Source organism: Equus przewalskii, chromosome 3 (genome assembly GCF_037783145.1).
Source record: "Equus przewalskii isolate Varuska chromosome 3, EquPr2, whole genome shotgun sequence".
NCBI lineage: Eukaryota > Metazoa > Chordata > Mammalia > Perissodactyla > Equidae > Equus > Equus przewalskii.
The window spans coordinates 80,057,057-80,063,394 of NC_091833.1; the positions used below are offsets into that span (position 1 = coordinate 80,057,057).

General features: G+C 44.1%; 1 long non-coding RNA gene across 1 annotated transcript in view; it reads right to left on the minus strand.

Moving 5' to 3' along the window:
* LOC139082316 (uncharacterized) overlaps positions 1-2,717 on the minus strand; it is a 44,965-nt gene extending 42,248 nt beyond the window's left edge. Inside the window, exon 1 of the long non-coding RNA XR_011538202.1 lies at positions 2,576-2,717. This is a non-coding gene — a long non-coding RNA (uncharacterized lncRNA). The remainder of the gene's footprint in view (positions 1-2,575) is intronic.
* Between the last annotated feature and the right edge of the window lie 3,621 nt (positions 2,718-6,338).

Consider the following 6,338-nt stretch of genomic DNA (forward strand, 5'->3'; position numbering starts at 1 on the left):
GAAGTGTTTAGAGTAGTTCCCAATATACAAAGGACTCTAGAAGCCTATCCACTTACTTATCCATGATTACCTGGGAGGATGCACTCAGGGAGAGATCCTCAGCATGATTCCCCTGATCTGATTTTAAACCAGGACCAGAAGGTCTTGAATCTTCCATTGAGGCTCAGTAGAGAGTGATTCCTTATCAGGCCTATAACCAGCCTGTAGGAATCCTAGGAGACCGCTCCGACACATGATGGTACCCATCTGATGCACTTTCCTTCCAAATAGGGTTTCTGGGGGATTTTCTTGGGTTGGCGGTGTCCTTGGCTCCCTTCCTAGGAGTAGTTAGCAGCACTGAGATTCCCTCCAACAGTTTAGGCCTGAGATAGCCTGCCTCCCATGAGGTTCTCTGGGTCTGTCTGGAAACAGAGTCCCACAGGAATGGTTCACGTACGGACACAAGCTTCCGTCTCCCCCAGAAAAGTCAATGAGGTAGAGAGGTGGCTCAGGTTGGTCCTGCATCCCTTCCCTGGCTTGTCTGAAAAAGGACAGGCGAGCTCTCCAAGGCTTCCTGGAGTGGGGGTGTTCACACCTGCTGCCCCATTTGGAGAAAGGACCCCTACAGGTGAAGCCTCCACTTGTCTGAGGAAACTCTCTCTCTCTCATCAGTCCAGCTTGCCCTGAACCCACGGCGAGATCCCTCCCAAGTGTGCCCCTGCCAAGGGCTGAGAACCCCCTTATTATCATCCAGCCTCGTGACCTGTAACTCCCACGGGCCAGTCGGTTCTAGAGTGAGCGCTGTCCTTCGGGTTCATTGCTGAGGATGCAGAAGGAGATGGTGAGGCAGAGACTTGAGAAGAGCAGTTGGTGTGCAGAATAGATGCTGAGAAGCAGGAAGCAGGACCTGACCAGGGAGATACATCCTGAAGAATTTTCCAGCAGTATCGAGGGCCTAACAAAAGTCAGAAGCCAGGAATTTATAGAGGCACCAAGCTGCCCCCGCTGTGTAGTTTTCCAGAAGCAGGAGGCTAGAAGTGAAAAGACTGCGGCCCTCCTGCTGCTGAGATTCTGTTCCTGGAACGTAGACAGAGTCCAGTCTTTTAGAACTATACTACAAAATGTCTGTAAGTCCCCTAGAAAAAGTGACTTTCTGTCCTATTACTCTCCTGTGGTGGACACTGCTTTGTCCTGCTCTGATGCCCTTCTCCAGGCCAGCGCACCACCTTCCAGCTGCTCCTTCTCCTGGGAACTGCCCTTGGCCAATGGGAGCCAGCTGCTGTGGTCTGAATCTTTGTGTCCCTCCCCAAACTCGCATGTTGCAATCCTAAGCCCCAGTGTGACAGTATTGGTAGGGAGGGCCTTTGGGAGGTGATTAGGTCATGGGGGTGAAGCCCTCATGAATGGCATTAGTGCCTTTATAAAAGAAACCCCGTAGAGATGGATCCTTAGCCCCTTCTGCCGTGTGAAGATACAGCAAGAAGTCTGCAACCCAGAAGGGGGCTTCCCCTAGGATGCTGGCACTCCGATCTCAGACTTCCAGCCTCCTGAACTGTGACAAATAAATGCCTGTCGTTGAAAAGCCACCCACTCTGTGGGTTTTGTTATAGCAACCCGCAGGGACTAAGAAACCACCTCCCTTGGCAGCCTGCTGCCAGTGACTCAGTGATATGAGAGGACAAAAGGCCAGCCCACTTGTCTCGAGGAGAGACACACTGTAGTGCAGTTCTTGCTCCAGAGCACCCCGTGGGCCAGGCCGTTCCAGCTGAGGTCACGTCCTTGCTTAGCTCTGTCACCTGCACCCTTCTGCTCTCCTCTCTCCCTTTTTCCTGAGAGCACGTCCTCAATAAATCATAGACACTTGAATTCCTGTCTTAGGCTCTTCTTCTAAGAAGTCCCAGTCTACAACCTTTTTCTGTTGCATTCTCCCTTCCAGCCACATTGCCCTCCTGCAGTTCCTAGAACCCTAGACATGTGCCAGCCTCAGGGTCTTTGTACTTGCTGTTCCTTTTGCCTGGAACACTTTCTCCCAGATACCTGAGTGATTGACTCCCTCAGCAACTTCAGGTCTTTACTCAAATGCCACTTTTTCGTTGAGGTCTTCTCTTACTGCTCATTAAAAATGACAAACCCACCCAACACACCCTTTTTCCCTTTGTTGTTTTAGCACTATTTAACACAATAATAGCAAGTACCTATAAAGTGCTTTAAGTGTGCCAGGCACTGTTATAAATGCTTAACATTCATTAAACGCAAACCTCATGACGAACCTACAAACGTTTGTTAAATCCATTTCACTGATGAGAAAACTGAGGCACAGAGAGGTTAAGAACTTTCCCAAAGTTTGTACAGCTTGTAAACGATGGAGTCAGGCTTTGATCTCAGGCTGTTTGACTCCAGGCACTATGCCACTACACTATATTATTGTATTGATTTATTTACTGATTTATTTTTGTTATTGTGCGTCTTCTCCCACTAAAATACAAGCTCCTTGAGAATATGGCTTTTTGTCTATATGGTCCACTGTTGTACGCCTTAGTACCTAGAGAAGTCCAGCTACCACACTAGGCCCTCAAGTATTTATTAAATTACATACCTCCTGTGACTGAAGCCCTTCTTTCTGGATTCATGGGGAAAACAAGTTGTAAAAAGGGTAGACTGGTTATTCAAATTTCAGCCAACATCCTGAGTCACATAATAAGAACCTCTTCCTTCCCGTGTTGATTCAGCTCTGTAATAAGCTGGGTGCAATATATTTAAAGCACATGGTGATTGTTTAAATATTTGGCTTCCATTTTAGAACCACGAGTGCCAGGCAGCTGTGTAATTGCTGGCTAAGACAATGACGTCTGGCATTCGGAAGGCCAGAATTTGCAGTGATGTTGTCAAGGCCTTACCAGAGACCGTGGAGGCTGGGAGAAGAATCTAAGTGGAAAGTTCATTGTCAAAGTCATTTTTTATTACAATCTAGTGCTGCTCATTGGGACTTCAGGGATCCCCAAAAATAGCACCCTATCCAAATTCTGAACTACTTGAGACTAGACCAAAAAAATAAGACACAAGGAAATCAAAATTCTGTGTTTACTACTAAGAAAGCTGATATTACAGAATGTAGCTTAGATTTAAAAGCAAAATGTTTTCTTAACACTAAACCCCAGAACCAGGCACACTTACCCGTGGATGACTACAGACCTCCCCAGGTGGGGTCTTGGCCTGAGAAACCCACAACGTGGAGGAACAGAGCAGGACACACATTCTCTGCAGGTACACCAGCTCCAGGAGGACTCCAGAGGGAAGGACTGGCTACTCTATCCAGATTCTCTTCTAAAGTCACCAGTTAGACAAGTCACTGCACCTTCTCAAGAAAAGACTGAGTGACAGATGCAGAGAAATGCCAGGAGGGTCACAGTTATGGATAGCCCTTCAAATGAAGGGAGACGTTGAGTGAGGAATAACATTACGCTTGCAACAGTACTGCCCCATGGGCAATTAGACTACTCTTGAAGGAGCGCCAATTACATTTTTGCTTTATGAATCTGGCGTTACAGAATATGCAATAGTTGGCCTCTTAGAGCTTCTTACCATTTTACTTCTTAATTGTCATAGCTAAAATGAGATTTAAATCATAGAGCTTTGCAGCCAAAATGGAAACTTCAAAGACAATGTGATCTCCTGCTGTCCCTTTTACAGGTAGGGAACTGAGGCCCAGAGGGATGGAATATTTTGTCCTATGACACAAATGTAGGCAGGTCACCCAGAGCTGGAACTGGAACCCCCATTCTCTTTCTTTTCAGTCCAAAGCCTTTATCTATCCAATGGCCTGTTTTTCAGTTTGTCATCAACTTTTCCCTAGTGCCAAGAAGGAGAGGGAAAAAAAAACCCTCTACCAACAATAAGAAACAAAAACATAATACACACGTCCATTTCACAGCCAGGATTACAAGGTGGCAGTAAAAAGATGGAGTGTTCAAGGAGAAGACAGCAGTCAATTCTCTAAATGATGTAAAGTGAGGGCTTCGTCACCTCTCTCTGTACCCTTCACGATGAGATACTTCACATTGAAATCTCCCGTCTATCTAAGTCCACGGCGCTAGAGTTAGCAAGTCTCTCTGTTTAGGGACATTTAGCTTTTTACTTTCTTAAAATGCAAGAAAACTAGATAGTTTTTACGTGAATATAAACTCCAGTATCCTAATGATGTCTGTTTTAAATTATTTATGCACAGCTCAAACCTCCTAGGCATTGTTAAAAAAAAATCCTACATTACCATGAATCATATGAATTTTTTCTCAATGAATGGAAAAAGAAATGAGTGCTAGCTTCAGAAACCCAGAGGAGGGGGAAATCTTATTTCAAGATTCTTTCACTTCCTATAATGTAATATGTGTGTATTAAGGCTGTAAAATAGGACTCAAATATAAAGATCATAAATCATCATGTTTGAAAATAGAAATAAAGACTTTGCTCTTCATTATAAACGTATATAGTATAATAGTAGTGGTTTTTCAATTCTAGATAGCCATCCAATTTATTTTCTTATCCCAGTGCTTTTCGGCATGAAAAGCTAGTGCTATACTTTAAAGTATAGAAAGTTTAGGTAACTGTCTACAGGGAAATCTTGACTTTTTAAATTGCTTACTGAGGCTATTTGCCCATATAACATAACAAGCAGCAACCCCGAGCCATGAATTGTGCGTTGGATGTGTGTAGGGCTATGGTGTTCAGACACCAAGGTGGGCTTGCTTCGGGCTCCCCAAGTAGGTCAGGCCATTGCAGAAGTGTCGTACATTGCAGCACCAGAGCAGTTTGGTTGCTAAGGGAGTGAAAGCCTTACCTGAGGAACTACAGGCCCTCCCAGCGAATTCAGGCCACAGTACTACAGAAATGCACTGTGATGTCCTTTTTAGTGAAATGTATGGAAATTGTCCCAACTGGATATCTACAACAGGGAAGAATAGTCCACTGGCCTGGGAATCTTGAATTGTAAAAGTATTGTTCTATATTTATTTAGTTTGCCTAGAGTGGAGGATGCTTTGAAAAGCTATAGAGGAACTTGTCTGTGTGTGTGTGTGTTGGCTGGTTGTTTATTCGTTTGTTTTTTAAAGAAAGTAACTACTTCAAGACATTTTTTTTTTTTTCTGAAAGAGTTCAGCTGTAATCCTGACTTCCACTCTTCAGAGACTTAGGATGAGTCTGGGGGCCTTTTTCCTTCAGGAAAAACAAACCAACTTATAGGGCAAAACTTCCCCATGGACAGCTGGAATGCTGCCTAGCGATGGAGCATAGTTATCAATTCTACCTGTTAAACTCCGCTGTGTTCCTGAGACCCACAGCACAGATTCTGATGTTTTATTCATTTCAGTGTCCCCAGAACCGAGAACTGAGCCTGACACCTAGTAAGTGCTCAGTAAACGCTGGTTGAATGGAGAATGAGTCATCGACTCTGAATTTCAATCCTGCCTTTATAGCAGCTGCCATACGGTCTTGGGCCCGTCATTCAACCTGTCAGGGTGTCAGTTCCCTCGAGGGAAAGAGGCATGAAAGAACCCTGGTTCACTGTGAGAAGTCCCCAGAGAGACGTCTCATGGGAAGCCCTGCGGCACAATTCTTGTCATTCAGTGTCAGGGGATTTAAATTGCTTATACGTATATTTTAAACAATGTTTTGCTTTTGTGAAATTTTGATGTTGGAACATCATAGCAGTTAATGTTCTCACTTCTGAGGCTGTTAGTTTGGTAGTGCAGGCCTTACAAGATGAATGATTTTCATAATTTTTCATGACTGTAAACTTGAACCTAAGCATTTAGGACTTTCTATGGTACACACTCATTTAATCCTGAAGTTTCCAGCTTACTCTAGAATCAAAGATAAATGTGCTGTTGTAACATGTCATAAAGCCCTTACAGCTTCTCAAAAGCTCTCTGTGTTTATATTGGAGCAAAAAAAGGAGTTAAAAAAAAAGTTATGGGGCTGGCCCAGTGGTGTAGTAGTTAAGTTTGTGTGCTTGGCTTCAGCGGCCAGGCATTCGTGGGTTCAGATCCCGGGCACGGACATACACATCACTCATCAAGCCATGCTGTGGTGGTGTCCCACCTACAAAATAGAGGAAGACTGCCACAGATGTTAGTTCAGGGACAATATTCCTCAAGCAAAAAGAGGAAGATTGGCAACAGATGTTAGCTCAGGGCTGATCTTCCTCACCAAAAAAAAAAGTTATTAAGCTGTACTAAAGATCCAAAATTGGCATGAAACATTGAAAAAATAAAGCCATTTGGAATATTGATTGAAGTACGGTATTTATCTGACTGAAAACCTAAAACATAGTTACAAAGTCCTATTTACCCTCTTTCTATTTTGTT